Here is a 17746-nt window from a genome sequence, read left to right on the forward strand (position 1 = left end):
GAGAGAATAGCTTGAGTATGAAGACCAAGCCAGAACATTGAATGCCACGTTATAAAATACGACATGGAAACGCTAAAATGAAGATGTGAAATCATTCCAGCACAAGCTTTCAAAGAAAGGGGAAGGGAAGCATCACGACTGGACCCCCCTTCTGCCTTTGGAAAGGTAATGTCCTGTGCTAGGGAATGGAGAAGGGCCACGGGGCCTTCTGTGGGCGGTGGGGGTTGAAGACAGCGGCCTCCGAAGCCCCAGAGCCCCAGTCCTGCTAAGCTGAGCCGGGTTTGCATTCTTAGAAGTTCTGGTTCCATATAATTCAGCAAGTCTGCTTTCCAGCAGTCACTCCGGGCAGGCAAACGCCCCAGGTTTGTGGCATGAATCACACTGAGGGAGGAAGCGCCTCCTGTTAAGGGTCACAAATATATACCTGGAGCAAGGGCCAGCAGGGCCAGGAAGATGATTCAGTGCCCGCAGCATCGCCATGAAGAGGATATAATTCCTACGAGTGAAGAATTGAGACAAGGTAGGAAGAAGGTAACAACTGAGGAAGTCTCCCATGTGGAGGAGCAAGAACTGAATGCCGGCCAAGGACAGCAGCTTGTGCCCTGACATTCAGTAGAATATGGGTAGGGAAAGGAAGGAGAAACCAGTGGACAGCATCAGCTTGTCAGCGTGGACGACAGCAAAAGCACTCCGTGGAACTGGTGTTCTGTCACTCAGTCACCGGTGAAGGGAACTTCTCTGACGCCATGCTGTTGGGAAGAGCAGGGTGAGGGTCCACTGAGAAGTGATTATGGACAGAGGAGGCATCCGCTGAGGAAAGCACCCTTGACTAGGGGGAGTGGTTCCGTTGAGGAAGCCACCATTGATTGGGATGGGGTACCCATTGAGGAAGCCATCACCGACGGCAGAGGAAGTTCCATTGAGGACGCCATCGTTGACAGAAGGGCGTCCACTGAGGAAGGAAGTGCTGGTTGACTCCTGGCAATTCTATACGTAATGAGTTCCCGGCTTAGAAAGTGAAAATTTGTCCATCTGGTTGGCTCAGCTGCCCTCCATATGTAAGGAATGAGATATTCTTGCCTGGTATATGTGGATTCTTAACCGGACTCTCTTTTTCACTTGGAAAACGTGCAGCTCAACATCCTAATGCATCCCCCCACCCCGAACCGTGTGGTATGTCCTGTCACCCTGGGGATGGTGAATGGTCTGTGTGGTTAAACAGGATGCCTCTTAACACGCACTGGAACAATGAGCGTGTTCACCTCGAGTCGGGAGACAGTTCTGCGTTTCCGAGGTACTGTCAGGGCTGATGGTCCACAGACCACATCGTGAGTGCCGAGCTATTGAAATGCTTTCTTTTTGCATTTTGTGTTGCATGTAAAGGAAAACAGACAGAAATAGCTATGATAGTATGCATGAAAGTGGAATCTTCACCACCAATCACACATGCATATACATGGAATATAAATATATATGTATATATGACTATGCAGGTATGCATTATATAAAGGTAGTATAATGAAACATTATTCAAACACTTTGAAAAAGCAGAGAGGAGCGAGAGGATTTATTCAAAGGTAGGTGGTGTATTAGCACACATAAAAAATAAAACACGTTTGTGTGCATGCTGAACAAGCAAAAACATAATAGTATTTTGTTTAGTGTGTCCTGGTGTGTAAAACTATTTTAGAAACATTTTCTCACTTTATCCAAACTATCTATCTACCTAGTCACTCACTGCCATCAGTATTTAAGCTCAGAGATTGGCCCCCACTTACTATCTTTTTTTTGTTGTCAGTGCTACTTTAACTCAGACTCTAGCACTTACTAGTCAAGTACCCTCCCACTTCTTGTACCATCTCCTCTTCCCTCACTCCACCATTTCCACCGGTGCCGCTAAAGGTCTGTAGCCTTGGTAGTAGTCCAGACCATGATAGCCAACTTCTCTTATCTTCCTATCCTCAGCCTATTCCTTAGCCTGCTTCTCCAACCCTTTCAATAGGTGGTGTATCGTCTGTACAGAATGTGAACAAGTGACACCATCAGTGTGCTTCAATCGTAGACGTGAAAGACCAGATGCCACGCGCGACACTCAATTTCTTTATGAAACTGAGACCCACTTCACCTTTTCAGCACTTTAGCAACACCACAGAGCTCATCCTTCAGAACTCCCCCTCAAACAGCAACGGTGCTGCCTTCTTGAGCTTTCTGACTGGCTGTGAAGCAATGACTCGCCTTTGCCTCCTTGTGTAGCTGAAGTCCACTGTCACTGTGTCATAGCTGTGCGCTAGCCTCTTAAATAAATAAAATCTGGGGAGGCCCTGTTGATCATGGATATTAAGACTCTGCATGTGTCTCATCCTGAGGGTCTTCATAGACAAGAAATGCAATATCATCACAGAAGGAACGAAAGAGCAGTGGTGTGTGTGTGTGTGTGTGTGTGTGTGTGTGTGTGTGTGTGTGTATTCTTGCATGTGTACATAAAAGAGGGTGTTCTCACAAAATAAAGGAAATCTCAGACATCAAGGGAATCTACATACTAGAGAAGGAAAAGAAAAAACAGTAGGAGAAAACTCATAGGATCAGTGAAATACAGAATTTGAACATAAATACCCTCCTTCCCTTACCTTTGTAACGATAACCCCTCTGCACATCACCCTTACAATACAATGAAATAAAAAATAACCTATTAGTTTACAAATTTATTGCATATGTACAGTATCCTAGATAACTGGAAATAATTTTAAAGGGATACCATTAGCCACAGACAGACATATTAGTGATAGGTTTAACACACCCTTTCCTAAATTCTCTCCTCTCTAATTGTCATAGCATGTGCATAGCATGTCCATGCCACACACCATCAGTCATTTTTCCACACACAAGGAAACAATCAATAGCTTTGTAAAAAATTTAAAAAGCAAATGATGTGAGTTGATACATGCTTATTCTCCAAAAGAAGAGCAGAACCATGAGATCAGAGAGGAAACAACTGACATAAATAGTCATGATTTTTAATAAGGCTTTGTATTGTGACCTCTGTAAGATTATGATTAGCTTTCTTCCTAGTTGACAAGGTGTAATGTGGTGTATGTACCAAGAAATATGGTTGACGTTTCACCTATGTATCTTATTAAAAGATGTCAGCTAGTAACTCAGTGTCAGTTTGGAGACGACCACAAGGATGATGATGTTGAGACCAGTGATTCAATAACATAACAGTAATCTGTATTGAGGAACAGAAGAGCTGATCATGAAATGTGAAGATACATTTAGAAGCTAATGCACTTATGCTAACTGTTGGAAAGGTTTACTTCTTATGATTCTTCCTATGCTCTTTAATACTCAGTTGTATAAAAACTTACCGTGTCACTTTGAAATGTGACTATATAAAACCACAATGAATTAGCAGGTAGATAAATACATGAGCGAAATGGAAAATCAGTTGAACATCAGTGGAATCCAGAAGCTGACACAAAGTCCCCTTCGAGAATTTTAATAGCCACAAGCTAAAGAGTTATCAGTGAAGCTGTCTGGGGGGAAAAAAAAATCAGAAGATAGCTTTCTTGAGAAATAAAGAGCTCAAAAAGGTCTTTTCCCACTAAGACAACTGTAGTGATGAAAATACTAAACACAGACACACAAGCATACACAAAACCTTCTAATGGAGTCTCTAGAAAGTGTCCTATAATGTGGTTTTCTGCTATGACAAACCTAAACTCATTATTCCCTATGTGGGAAAAACCACAGAGTCCATGTTTCTTTGGGTCTGGCTCACTTCACTTAGTATGATTTTTTCCCCCAAGTCCTTCCATTTCCTTACAAATGGGGCAATGTCATTCTTTCTGATGGAGGCATAGAATTCCATTGTGTGTATGTACCACATTTTCCTGATCCCCTCGTCTACTGAGGGGCATCTGGGTTGGTTCCATATTTTAGCTATGACAAATTGTGCTGCAATGAACATATTTGTGCTGGTGGCTTTAGGTGTGTCATAACAGAAAACCACAATAGCCCATTATCTATGCCTGTATGAACACATAAGATGATGCTAAGCAAAATGAACTCCACATTATGGAAACAAGTGATATATCGTTGCTGTAATTATTTTCAACATGCCATGTGAAACTGGACCTCTTTTTTTCTTTTTTTCCTCTTGTATTCCCTTCCCGTGGTTTTACCCCTGCTATCACTGTATCTGATCTTAGTGTCCTAGATACTGAATATACATGTATTAGAACTAGGGAAGAGAAAGTAATACCAAAATCGAGAGACAAAGGATAAAAAGACAAGCCATTCCAATAGCAAAACCATTTGATGTAAACAACTGTACAACTTATGGAGGAGAGGGAAATGGGGAGGGGGGTAAGTTGGGGGGGGAATGGGCAAGGAGGTAACAAGTTGAATAAGAAATGTATTCACTGCCTTACATATGAAACTGTAACCCCTCTGTACTTCACTTTGACAATAAAAAAACACAAAAAAGGAGAATAAACATGAAGAAAAAGAAGGAGGAGGAGGAGGAGGAGAAGGAGGAGGAGGAGGAGAAGAAGGAGGAGGAGGAGGAGAAGAAGGAGGAGGAGGAGAAAGTGTTCTATATAAGTGACACAGAAACATTTTTTTCCTCAAGAATACCTACAACATCTCAGGAAGAACACCAGGAGTCAGAGCCCACTCCTTCTCCAGCCCCCTAACCCAGGAGATAGAGCCTGTACTCCAGGATTGTGGGAAATTCTGTTCCTTGGACAAGGTAACAAACAGTACAAGTAACGTATCCAATGCCTAACGTATGAAACTGTAACCTCTCTGTACATCAGTTTGATAATAAAAATTTGAAGAAAAAAAAAAAGATTCCAGCCTGGGGCCCTGGCATGTTCCCAGAAGAGACAAACCATAGCATTTCCCATTCCTCTATTTTTGCAGAAGCGTTGTTGCACTGAAGAGTAGTTAAGAGCCTCAAGGTCTCCTTTTTCCACCTGGCTGTGGGCTGCAAGCTCTGGGATGTGTGTCTTGCAGCCGTTCCAGTAGGTAGAGAGATCCTGGGCAGAGCTACCCTCAGTTCCCTCTGCGTGTGCATGCACGTTCGTGTGGGGGTACACATGGCTCCTGGATGTTCAGTGTGCCTTTTCCAGCAAAGCACAGACGATCCTCAGATGAGCAGGATCTTTCCCAACACCAGGTATCTGCTGGCACACATATTCATACTGACGGTTTCTAGTTTCCCAAGTGTCTGGATTAAGGGATACGAGGTAAGTGACCTGAGACTTTTTGGGGGAGTGGTCAGGGCCAAGCTGCTGGTGCAGTTTCCACTAGAATAAGATGTCAGAACCCATCTCTCCCCGTGCAATACACAGTCCTGAGCTTGGCATCTGTAGTTGTTTTACTTCACATGATTATTCACAACAAGATAATCTCTGATGCTTGGTACTTACCCTGTCTTTGTGTTTCAAGGGAATGTTAACTTACAAAGATCCATGACGTAACAAATCGTAATAAGTTAATAGTCATAGGTAATAAAAAGATAAACAGCAAAGTGGTGTGAAATGTTGAAACCAAATCTGGGGTGGACTTGGGCTACTTGGAGTGTGCTCGCCTGGAACTAGACCTCAAACCTAGATGGAAGTGTCCTGGCCAAGAGTTGATGAGCGGTGAGAGTAGACGATAAGGAACTGCAATGCTCCCAGGCTATAGGAAAAGTAGGTACTCAAAGCAATCACGGCTGCACATAATACTGAACACAGAAAGAAATTCCGCCTGTGGGTGTCTATATAACACATCCACGAGAGGAAACAACCCTGGTCCTTTCCCACCCTCCCAGAAACAAATTCGCATGGGATGCTAATACATGAATAGAAAAATCCAGTCCATAATTCTTACTTCTCTGGAACATGATGCTGGCCTTTCACAACCTGAGTGTTGGGTATCAAGTGTTGCTTTGTGGTATTGAACTGAACGGCATTCTAAGTGAATATGAATGCAAGTCAATTATATTTTCCACGGGCTACATCCTCTCATTTTCAGTTACCTGACATCAAAACAAGTGGTTTTTAAGGCATTTAATCTTTTGGTTTTCCTTAAAAAATCCTTCACATCCGTCAATAACTTTGTGAATGTCTTCCACTGGGGAAAAAAAAAAATCTCATTGATGGTTTCATTTGAACACACAGATGTTTGTAACAGACGCCAGGGACTAGGCCTCCTACGCTTCTCACGAGAGCCATGACAGTGCAGTGATAAAGGAATCCAGGAGCAGATTAGAAATTAATTGGAGATTTGAACTTTGAGTGATCATTGCTGTGTGCCTGTTTGGGAAGCACGATAGCTGGGTTTAGAGATGGATAAAGAGAAACTGCTCTGCTCTGACAAACCATTCTTCTGAGAAAATTTACCTGTTCTTTTCCAATGGGGTAATGATACCTAATCCATCGGGATGTAAAAACGCTATTAAAAAAAAAAAAAAAGGCTCCACAATAGACCACTCTGGTCAGCCGGTTAAAGAAAGTAAGCAGTGTTCTTAATGGAAGATAAACGGTTGCCCTATAGGGCTTTATCTGTCAAACTAATCTCGAAAAGCATCTCATATAAAACTAGAGTTAAAGAGATTGTCAAGGCAGCCTGCACCACTCTGCAAACTAATACCTGGGGCTTATCCCTGGAGTCCTGTGCATGTGAACTGTCTAAAATACTTGGAAGAAAGCTTTTCCCCCCACATTAGGAGAGGCGTACTCAGTGAACCCAATGTGAGATAATCCAAAACAATTCAGGTTCCACAAAGGTTGGGAAAATATTGTAGTAGACACAACGCTTTGATGGAGAGCTTCTTTGATCTAAAGATTATAAAGTCCGTAGTTTCTAATCTGACAAATTTTGAACTGCAAAGCACAATACCTAAACATTCTCCTTTTGTCATAACAGTTTAATCCCTTAAGAATGTGATTGAAACCACCGGGGAGCAAAGGTTACCGCGAGGAGAAAACTGCCACAGACACCTTGATGGAAGTATGTGAGATCATTAAATATAGAGCCAAGTGCTGCAGACCATGGGCTCTGTAGGTCATCCCCGGTTCAAGGCCTGTCAGATTCCCGTCTCTTCTCAATGCAACTGGATAAAAGATAGAAAATGTATTCTCTCTCTCTCTCTCCCCCTTCCTCCCTCTCAATATCTGATTCTCTCTGCTTTCTTCCTCTCCTTTCACCTTTATTATTACCTTTCTTGTTTCCATTTTCCTTTGCATCAAGGTCAAATTCTCTTGGTAACACAAAACTAGTGCCTATGGTGGTTTCCAGCATCAATTGTGTAACACCATAACTACATTCTTCATAAAAAAAAAAATACTACCAAATTGTAATCATGTGTTCGGTACACATGTAAGTTTTACAAAAATACCTAATACCAGTATCTTAGCCAGTGGTGCTCAGAGTTCAAAACAGGAACAGATATAAATCCTTGTAAAATAAATACGTGATTTCCATGTGGTGCCCAAAGGAAACAAATTATCTGGTATGACCACAAAGACATCCCCATTCCCTCTGGCGATGGTAGAAGACAGTGAGCAGGAAAGCAAGAATCCTCATCATCTTAACTTCTGCACATATTCTGCACATACTAAGGTAGACCAGTAGTCCAAGCATGCTAAGTATATGGCTGACCTCTTACTGACTAGTAGGCCTTTGAGTAGATTGGATGCAAGGCCAGATGCCACATGCCCCACCCCCCCTCTCTCTGGAGTTTGATCAGGAATGGATTCTTCCACAGTTGGGCCATGGGGCACCCTATAGGACATTGGGATTTACTGTTAGATAAGCTGTGGATTACACCTAGAACCCACAGCTAGAGTCAGTGGTCTTAGAACGGCATTCACTGAATGTCATCATCCCACTCCCTGAATCCCAGACACTGTTGGCAGCCTAGAGAGCACAGAAGTGATTTCTCTGTCTCCCAGACATGTAGTCTTAGGAAGAGATTTGAAACATTATCTGCTCCAAGTAGCCAGATTTATGAATGTAAATGTCTGTATGCTTCAGGAAACACATCTTCTATTCCTAAACATTTTATAAACAAATTAACCCATAGACTGAACTAGCCAGATGACTAGTTCAGCCTCTATTTTTCAGAAGTAGGTACCAGAAAACACAGTTACATAGAACAGAATATGATGCCTCTGTACCTCAAACGCCTCTGTACCCCTGGACCCCGGTTGTAGCAACCATGAATACAACCCACCTTGACATTGCATCTAAATACACAGAGTTCCCTGGAGGTCTGAACCCTTCCTTGGGTTGATCCAGAGCGATTAATGGAAATCTACAATGAGTTCTGAGCTGAGCCACATGCCCACAGTGAGCTCAGATACACAGTTGCTGTAGCCTCTGGTAGCATCTTAGAACACATTAGAAAACATTTATGTCTCTCACAGCCAATGAGGTCAGGCACACCCACCAGCCCCACCCTGCTGACCTCCAGGGTGACCCTGCCCACGGAATATCCTGGAATTCCCCCCCCAAAAAATATAAATTCTGCCCCCAGGGAGCTCATGGGCCCTTTTCCTTATACCTAAATGTGGCTTTTATTCTCACCTATGGAGGCAGTATTCGCCAGGGAACTCAACTTCCCCTCTGGGCCACAGGAATTGGCCCGGTAGGTTACCATTTCAGTGAGAGGCAGAAGAGATCATATCTTCTGGAACCTTTCCATCAAAATCTGGTTGAAGTTCTTTTTATCAGAATGAAATGGAGCCCTGTAATTAAATGGCTGGTTTTTCCCCTGCTAATTAGGACAGCTTCCTGAAAATTTCTACTTTAGAAACACTTTGAAAGAGTCAATTTGTTCCAATGCATAGGACTAACCACTTCATCTGTCACCAGCCACTGTGACAACTTGGCTGAAATATTCATAGGGCCACAACTGTTATTCTTTAAGAACTCCTAGAGGACACTAGGTAGGTGCCAGGGGACGTGAGAAGGGCAAACATACTATCTGTATTTTAAAATGGGATGAACAATGACCCTGGAACTACAGGCGTCAGCTTATTTTCCTTACCTGCAAAAACTGGAACAAATCATCCAAAAATCAATTTGCAAGCTCTGAGGAGAGCCCAGACGACTGGATCATAATTCACTGACTGTAGTGGAGCAAAGGCTGTCAAAGTTTTATAATTTCTTCCTGGGACAGCGATAGCCTGGTAAATTAGAGGGCAGAGATGCCATCATACTAGCTCGGCAATAAAGTTTATCGTCTCTTGTAACATTGCCACATAATCTGAGTAAATCTGAACTATGGCTGGAGGTCAGAATAAAGTCAAAGGGCATAAATAATGGGATTTTTCTAAGAGAGCCATTAAGTACCTTGTAACTGAAGTGTTCAACTTCACTACATAGAAAGCAGACTGTATACCTACACAATGAACCAGGAGTCATCTGGGAGACCTAATTATCCCCTTCGGCAACCATGTAGAATTCCAAATAATCGTGAAATAATCAACAGAATGTAGTTCCGCAGACTAGAGAAGCATGCAGCCATATTTTTCTTGTTAAACAAGGAAAGATTCCATAAAGGACAATGAAGGCTTGGAGTGGCCCATACCTACAAAACAAGCAATATTGAAACTAGAAATAGGAGGACGGTGGTTCGAGGAGCATGGGATAAAAAAAAAAAAAAGTAAGATCCTATCTTAAAGAACAAGCAGGTATGGTGTTCTATGTCTTTAATACCAACTACAGGAGGATTATTGCCTCCTGGCTAACCCTGATAAAGAGTGTAAGACACTGTCTAAAAAATAACTAAAGCCAAAAGGGCTGGGTGGATCAACTGGTAGGGCTTTTGCCTACCAATTACAGGCCTTGAGTTCAAGGCCTCAATGCCACCACCAAAAAAAACAAAAAACAAAGATGATGAAAGACTTTCAAAGTATACATTTTTGGAAAAATGACTTAGACTTCATCCGGAGTGCTTGGTAACAATTGTATAACAACAAAAAAAATTTATTTGGGAACAAGGAATTTAAAACTTAAAAGGTATTTTTTTAACTATCAAATTTATAGTGCGTCGGAAAAATAATCATGTGGTTACAAGGAGCAACAAAATTCATGAAAGTAGAGTTAGGCTATATGCAATTTGCCAGGAATCTAGCATGAGACTACAAGCCCTGGAGAATGAAGGGTCTTATTCATCTTAGAGCCCCGCAGCTGACATGCACAGGATGAACAGGAGGGACTAGACCAAAGGCATCTTGGCTCCAAGAGGTTGTAATACAGGATGACCCTCTGGGTGCAGGAGGCTTGTCCACAGCAGCTCATTTTCCCCCATTAGATAGATCCTTCCGTGGACAGTAAGTGTTTAGAAACATTTACATTTGACAGAGCAACAAGATCTGTTGAATCTGGTAATGAAATTGTTTTAATTTGTATTCTGTTCTCCTTTGGTAACTTCCATTTTCTTGTATTCGATTTCTTTCACATGGTTTTGCGTAAATTTGGAATTCAAAAGTTCAATTTCTCATCACCAACAGTTTGAGGACAAAACTGAGGTGGACCACATTAAAAAAAATAAGAAATATTGAACTTTCATCATAGTAACCTTGGTTTTGTTTATTTAAGACCATTTCCAGAAAGAAAAAAATAATGATTGCTACATTTGGGGAAACATTCAAGAAGATTTAAAGTTATGCATATGATACAAGTGTAAAAAAAATAAGAGTACCTGCTACAATATACATCTATTGCCACAAAATTATCTCTTTACGTAGCTTGCTATTTGGAGGGATAATTTTTCCTAATTCTTGGGAGTCATTCTAAGATACAGTTCTGTCTTCCAGGACATTTATAACAAGCAAGCCTACTTTAATGTCAATGGTCATAAAAATGCTCTTCAGGTCCTTCTTTTTAATGAGTCATTTATTAAGCTATTAAGGGGTTCTGGTCTTGGTAATATTTACTTCTACGATGGGCACAGATCAGTTGCTAGGTGCTATCTCTGATCAAAAGCCCTAAGTCCACACAGGCTGTCCATGAATTCCCCCTTATCTCTCTTTCTATCTCTCCATCACAGGACACAGTTGGAGTGGCCGGCAGAGCGGCTGAGTGATTCTTGACGCCTTATTGCTCTAGGCTGCCGTGGTTTCATCCTCTTTGATCTATAAAGGGGGCTCTTTTCATCAAAAGCCACATCTCCCCACACGTCACTTTATACAATTGCATAATGGAAGGGTTTTTTTTTTTTTACACACTAAAGATAATGAAAAGATCTATGAAAATCCCCACAGGTTAATAGCCTGATGGGTAAAAGTTCAGCTCATCTCCCCGTGAACCCCTTTCGTAACCTTCTGTCCTGTGACACTCTTGGGGAACAGCACGATGGCCTATCAGCCATGCTGAGCCTCGGAGATCGACCGGGTGTCCTAACACAAACCACGCACACTCTGACCCAGTAGACCAAGCAGTTCCTGGCCAGTTTGTCAGGAGGCCCCTGTGTGTCACTCCGCCTTCAACTCTGTCAAAGCTGGGGTCTTCTCTCCTCTAGAACCAGTCATGAGTTTCTCAGGAACTCTGTGCAGAATGATCGAGAAGGTCTGACCACGCAAGGAGCAGCCCAGTCTGGTAAGCAGGGTGCCAGGGCATCACGAGTACTGGACTCTTCCAAGGCCTTGGACCAGAAGAGAAGCCTGGACATTTACACCTGAGTCCAGGATCGGCTAGCCATAGAATTCCACCAGGCTCTTCCTCCACTGACACCGAGACATCTACATGGGCTGTAACCTTTCACCTTCCTGACTGACGTGGGTCCCTACTAGTTCACTGCCAACCTTGCCTAGCTCTATCATGACCCCGGTTCAACAGACTCATGCCCTCTCTGAAAGCTTCCAGGTCGGGGCCCAGCTGGGTCTGCCTGGTGTGATCGAATTGTGCTTACACTTCCTGTAGCATCTTTTACTTCTTATTTACCTTCACCATCACACAAGCACAACAGTGCCTTAATGGCCCGGAGCCTCTGTGGCTGGGTTATCTTCCAGGGCTGGGTGGGAGCAGAACACTCCGGCAGTTGAGTACAAGTCCTCACTTTCTGGGCCCATATGCTATAGATTTGTCGACTACAAGAGGTGAGTGCCTGAAGTACAATTCCCTCCTGCACGCGATGGCCTTGTTTCTTCTCCATGTCCCGAGACACAGAAATGTAAGCCTTGATGTTCCTTGGTTCTCTCTTGAAGACAGGCACTGGTCTTTCCATCCCAAGCTCCTTTTTAAGATCCATTGCGTGTCACAGGGAAGCGACAGTGATAATCTACCCCGAGATTAGCTACCCCCTCCCAGAGACCTAACTAGCCCCGGTTAGGCTCCGCCCACTCAAGAGCATGGGACTGGGAACCAAGCTGCTACCTGCGGAGGCAGTCTCTGTCTGTATGTAAACACCTGTGTGGCTATCTTACAGTGAACCACACGTGTCCCGAGCGAAGTCTCAACTCTCACTTGTCTGCAGAACTTGGAGGCAAAGGTCATAGAGCCAAGTATTCTCCGTGCTTTGAGAAACAAAGGGAAGAAGCCAGAGGATTTTTTTTTACGATGTGTCAACCGCTATCTAACAAACCCAAATGAACTAGTACTGAGCAAGATGCTGGGAACAGCCATGTGCTCACTGCCCATTCATTTCTTATCTCTCTCCACTGGCTCTCCAGTTCCTGCACCACAAAACGAGGGGATTAAAATGCATCGATCTTTCCTGATCAATTTGTTTAATCTTCCTCCACCTCACCTCTCTTAGCAATTTCAAGTGTTTAATGTATTAAGGAACCCCTATATCTTCACAAAATTAGACAAAAAGAATAAAAGAGGCCCCGTGGCAATGCACTTTGTAATTACTTGGCAAAGGTAGCTATTTCGTTTCCATAGCCCAGATGTGTCGGTGAAGCCCAGGTCAGTCCCAAGCTTAGTTGGAAAGTGAGCGCGAAGCCTTGTTCTTTAAAAAAGGTAAATTATGCAGAGGTAGGTTTATCTCCATTTCTACACACATGTAGGTATAAATACATATGTATATACAGAACACACATATAACCTCTTGAATAGACGGAATAAACATGAAAATTAACATTAACTTCATTCCCAAAGCAGGAATAGGTTGGAAAAAGGGAGTTTCGTTGTTTTTAAAAAGTGGATTTTTAATTGAGTTTTTGTGTAGTTTCCTGTAACCTGTGAGTAAATCTCTCTTCTTTTCCAGTAACTGCATCTATAAAAAATTACTTGTGAACAATGCTGCTCACAAAATCACTATCGGTGTTTCTAGAGGCTTCTATGATGGGTAGAAGCTTGTGTGTTTGGAATGCTGGGACCCTGGTGGCACCAGATGCGGATACAGGATTATTACAATTGCGCTTGGGGAGGTCAAGATAAGGTTTGTGATCCAAGGTAATAGTGGGTGTCCCTGTAGAAGAGAGGCACAGGGATGAGACGCTCACGCGAAGACAGAGACATCGAGAGATAGAGACGACAGAGACACAGAGATGACCAACAGCAGGGTTAGAGGACGATCTGGAAGCGAAAGGACACACGGACTGAGGACCACAGAAGAGGCCAGGAAGGACGACCCAACCCCACCCAAGCACATAGAAAGAGTCATTCTTACCAGCACCTGCCTTGCGCTTCCAGCCTTCAAAACTATAGGGAAGGAGGTTCCCACTGTGGTAATGCTCCCCCTTTCTGGCACTTTGCTACAGAAGCTCTGCAGAATAAATACTGCCCCTCCCGTAGAGGTATCTTTTCCGTTCTTCATGTTTAAATCGGCATGTAGCTATGTATGCATGTGTACACACACCCACATATACACACACTGCACATAATATAATGCTCAGACGTGTGTGTGCACATGCATCATGTCTATATGTGCAGTTTTGAATAGGGAGAATAAACATTAGTATTAAAATTGACTTCTTCTGAAGACCAAGAATAGGGTTTGTCCTGCCCACATGTTGGACAGTTACCACAGATCTTCAAATGAGACATACCAGTGTGGGTCTTCATGTATAGTGTCCTTGCCAATCCAAGAAACATTAAGCTCAAGGTGCAGGTCATTGTATGTCTGGATTTGAAGCATGTGATGAATGGCAATAGAACAACCACAAATGGAATTAGATTCATCATACTGCTCTGTGAAAGATCCAACGGAATCTATGCCACGTTATTGATTAGATTTTTTTCTCCTTCTGGTCAGTGGAGAAATTGAATTGAACAATGAATCTTTTATGTCAAGGGACCATCAATTTGGAAATTACTTTTTATGATAAACACATGACAGGGATCTAGAGTTAATGCATCAGGACAAGATGCTTTAGATTTGTTCATTTAAAAATGTCCATGGGGCTGGGAATATGGCCTAGTGGTAGAGTGCTTGCCTCGTATACATGAAGCTCTGGGTTCGATTCCTCAGCACGACATATATAGAAAACAGCCGGAAGTGGTACTGTGGCTCAAGTGGTAGAGTGCTAGCCTGGAGCAAAAAGAAGCCAGGGACAGTGCTCAGGCCCTGAGTTCTAGCCCCAGGACTGGCAAAAATAAATAAATTAATAAATTAATTAATTAATTTTAAAAAATAAGATAAAAATTAAAATGTCCTTATAATGATTTCTGTGTTAGCCATCTGATTTGTTGTGGCGAACACCTGAAAAAAATAGTTTAAAGTTAAAGCTTTGGCTCTCGATCTCAGGGATTGTGGTCCATGGCTCTTTCGGGGTCAGAGGTGGGCAAGAACACCACAGTAGAGGGACAACTGGTGCATGGATCGCTCCAAAGAGCTGCTGGGTTTCCACTTTCCTTTGCTTGAAGGAAGGAGCTACTTGTTCTCATCTGAGGTGTAGTTTCTCCTCCCACTCCATCCTGATGTCAGCTTGCTGCTCCCCCTCCTCTGACACACCCCCACAGTTCTGCCTGGGTTTGCTGAGCCACGGTTCAGAGCAACAAGTGTTCCTCACTGTATTTATGGACATACTACTTCCTGGTGTCTGCAAGGGTGGGAGACGAAGAATGAAAAGATAGAGCGTAGTTTAAAAGAACACAATGAAATGAAACTCAAAATATAGGTGAGAGCTAGGTTGCAGAAAATACTAAATGTCAACTGAAACATGATATTACATCATTCTTTTTTTGTAAAATTGCTCACACCTGAGAAATCACTAACCTTCTGATCTATGTCACTAAGTTTGCAACGGTGACAGTATCAAATTTGCCATAAAATTAAACTAAATCAGTATTATACTCAGAATGATATATATTGTCAAACTTCAGTAGTATATAAACATTAAAAAAAATCTCATAATGAACCTCAAGTCTCCAATACTGAATGCCAATTTTCATTCTAAAGGTACTCTACGAACTTGCAGTCATTTGAAAATGCATTTCCCGCACTCGCAATTATATGTGTCCTATTTTCTGGAACCTGCAAATGTGACCTTATATGGCAAAAAAGGAGAAGGTGTTTTAGAGCGGTGATCAAGGTGATGGTTCTCCCATTAGCTGGGTGAACCTTAAGGAATTCACACAGGAACAACGGGAGAGTTACTGGGAACAACGGCGAAGCAGAGCTGGGACACAAAGAGACAGAAGATACTATAGCAGACCAAGTCCTCTAGCAGCCTCCAAAACTAGAAGATGCTACATCTGCTTTCCAAGGAACCTTTGAAGGGTATTTGACCCTGCGGACACTTGAGGTTCCAGGCTAGAGATAATGATGAGGACTTTAGGCCCCCACAGATGTGAAAGAATGCATTATTTTATTGCAGTGCCTCAAAGTTGTGGACACTTGTTACAATGCCACATGAAATGAATGCAGTTACCGGTCACTTGGATGAGAAAGTTGATGTTCAAGCATCAGATGATCTTCTGTAAGACATCTCCAATCCCCACCTAACTGAGAAGTGGAAGAACAAGAAAACTATAGATAATGAAACTTAGTAACAATGGTAAAGTAACATGAGCAGTGACCGCAAAGGTTAAGCCATTGATGACAATTTAAATGCAAGTGCTACAATCGTGATCTAAGTTATATTTTAAAGTTTTACCTGCCTAAACAACAATGTACCATCTGTTGACTGTAATCATTTCTCTGGTGGAATATGAAAAATCTCACAGAAACCTGGCAAAAAAATCTTCCATTTTCATAAATATTGTATTATATGTTTTTTCATATGTTTAGAATTTAAGCTTATATATACATATGTGTATGTACATAAAGAAGGAAGGAAGGAAGGAAGGAAGGTTGCATCTGCCTTTATTCTTTTCTCATTAGCCTGGCGACTCAAATAGCTCTGCTTGGGTCACAGCAGTAAGAGAGAAGTCAGTCAAGTACTGACATTAAGAAACAGTCACATTTACAGTCTAAACCCATGACTTGGCATGCATGTACAAAACACCTGGCAAGTTGCAGCTAAAATCTAGGCCGGACCGGGTACGGCAGCAAGTTCCCACTCAGGAAACAGCAATGTTGTCTGGCCACTTATTGAAAAGCAGTGGTCTCCATGACCCTTCGGGCTGTGCTCTCCTGAAACTTCTTGATATCGTGACAGGAATGTTCTCGAATGCTTCAGGGATCTTCTACAACCCCCCCACTCCACCTGTTGATACCCATCCATTTAGGACTTGTACTCACGGGCTGGTGAATACGGGCTGGAATACGAAGGCTGGACACGTGGAAGGTTGTGTTTCTAATACAAAGACCAAAGCCTCAGGAGTCCGAGTGCATGCAGCAGTGGCACTCCAGGGATACGCATTGTACTTCTCACCACCTCGGTGTCTGTGGCCCGCGGCACCAGAAGAGCAGAACCAGCGAGGGGCCGCGGCGCTCACCTGCGGGGCTCAGGAGCAAATGCGCTTCTCAGCCGCTCACAGCCCATTATGGTCGAGAACTGGTCACAAGGCCTCCCAAGATGCAAAGGGTTGGGAGAAGTGGGAGAGTCCACAGATATTCCAAGAGCAGCAAATGCCTCTGTGGAAGTACAAACTCATAACCGTATCTTTTTTTAAAAAAAATTATTGGCGTTCTAATTGTTTTGTATGAAAGAGACAGAAAGACAAATAAAACAGACCTGAACTGGTTTATAGTCAGGTTGTCTGATTCAGCTCTAGTGAAAAGCCATTCACATGCATGCTAATAGCACCAAGAGTAATATTATTTCATTATATTTATAACTTTTAATTTTTTTTTTTTTGGCCAGTCCTGGGCCTTGGACTCAGGGCCTGAGCACTGTCCCTGGCTTCTTCCCGCTCAAGGCTAGCACTCCGCCACTTGAGCCACAACGACGCTTCTGGCCGTTTTCTGTATATGTGGTGCTGGGGAATCGAACCTAGGGCCTCGTGTATCCGAGGCAGGCACTCTTGCCACTAGGCTATATCCCCAGCCCCCTATAACTTTTAATTTTAAACCATAGATGATTCAAAAAGGCAAAAACAGGATTTTTAAATGCCCATTGAGAGAGCAGTCACTTCTACATTGTACCTAAGTTAATCTAATTCAATAAAGTTAATCTAATTCTCATTCCACCTCACAAAAACTCAAGGCATGTAATAACGAGTGTGAAGTTAACAACATAATGAGGTCAGGTGCTAGTGGCTGATGCCTGCAATCTTAACCTTTCGGGAGGCTGAGATCTGCAGATCATGTTTTGAAGCCAGCCTGGGCAGGAAAAGACTGTGAGACTCTTATCTCCAATTAACCAGTAAAAAGCCTATACATAGCAGAGCTGAGGCTCAAATTGCAGAACACTAACCA

Source organism: Perognathus longimembris, chromosome 3 (genome assembly GCF_023159225.1).
Source record: "Perognathus longimembris pacificus isolate PPM17 chromosome 3, ASM2315922v1, whole genome shotgun sequence".
In the NCBI taxonomy this organism is placed as follows: Eukaryota; Metazoa; Chordata; class Mammalia; order Rodentia; family Heteromyidae; genus Perognathus; species Perognathus longimembris.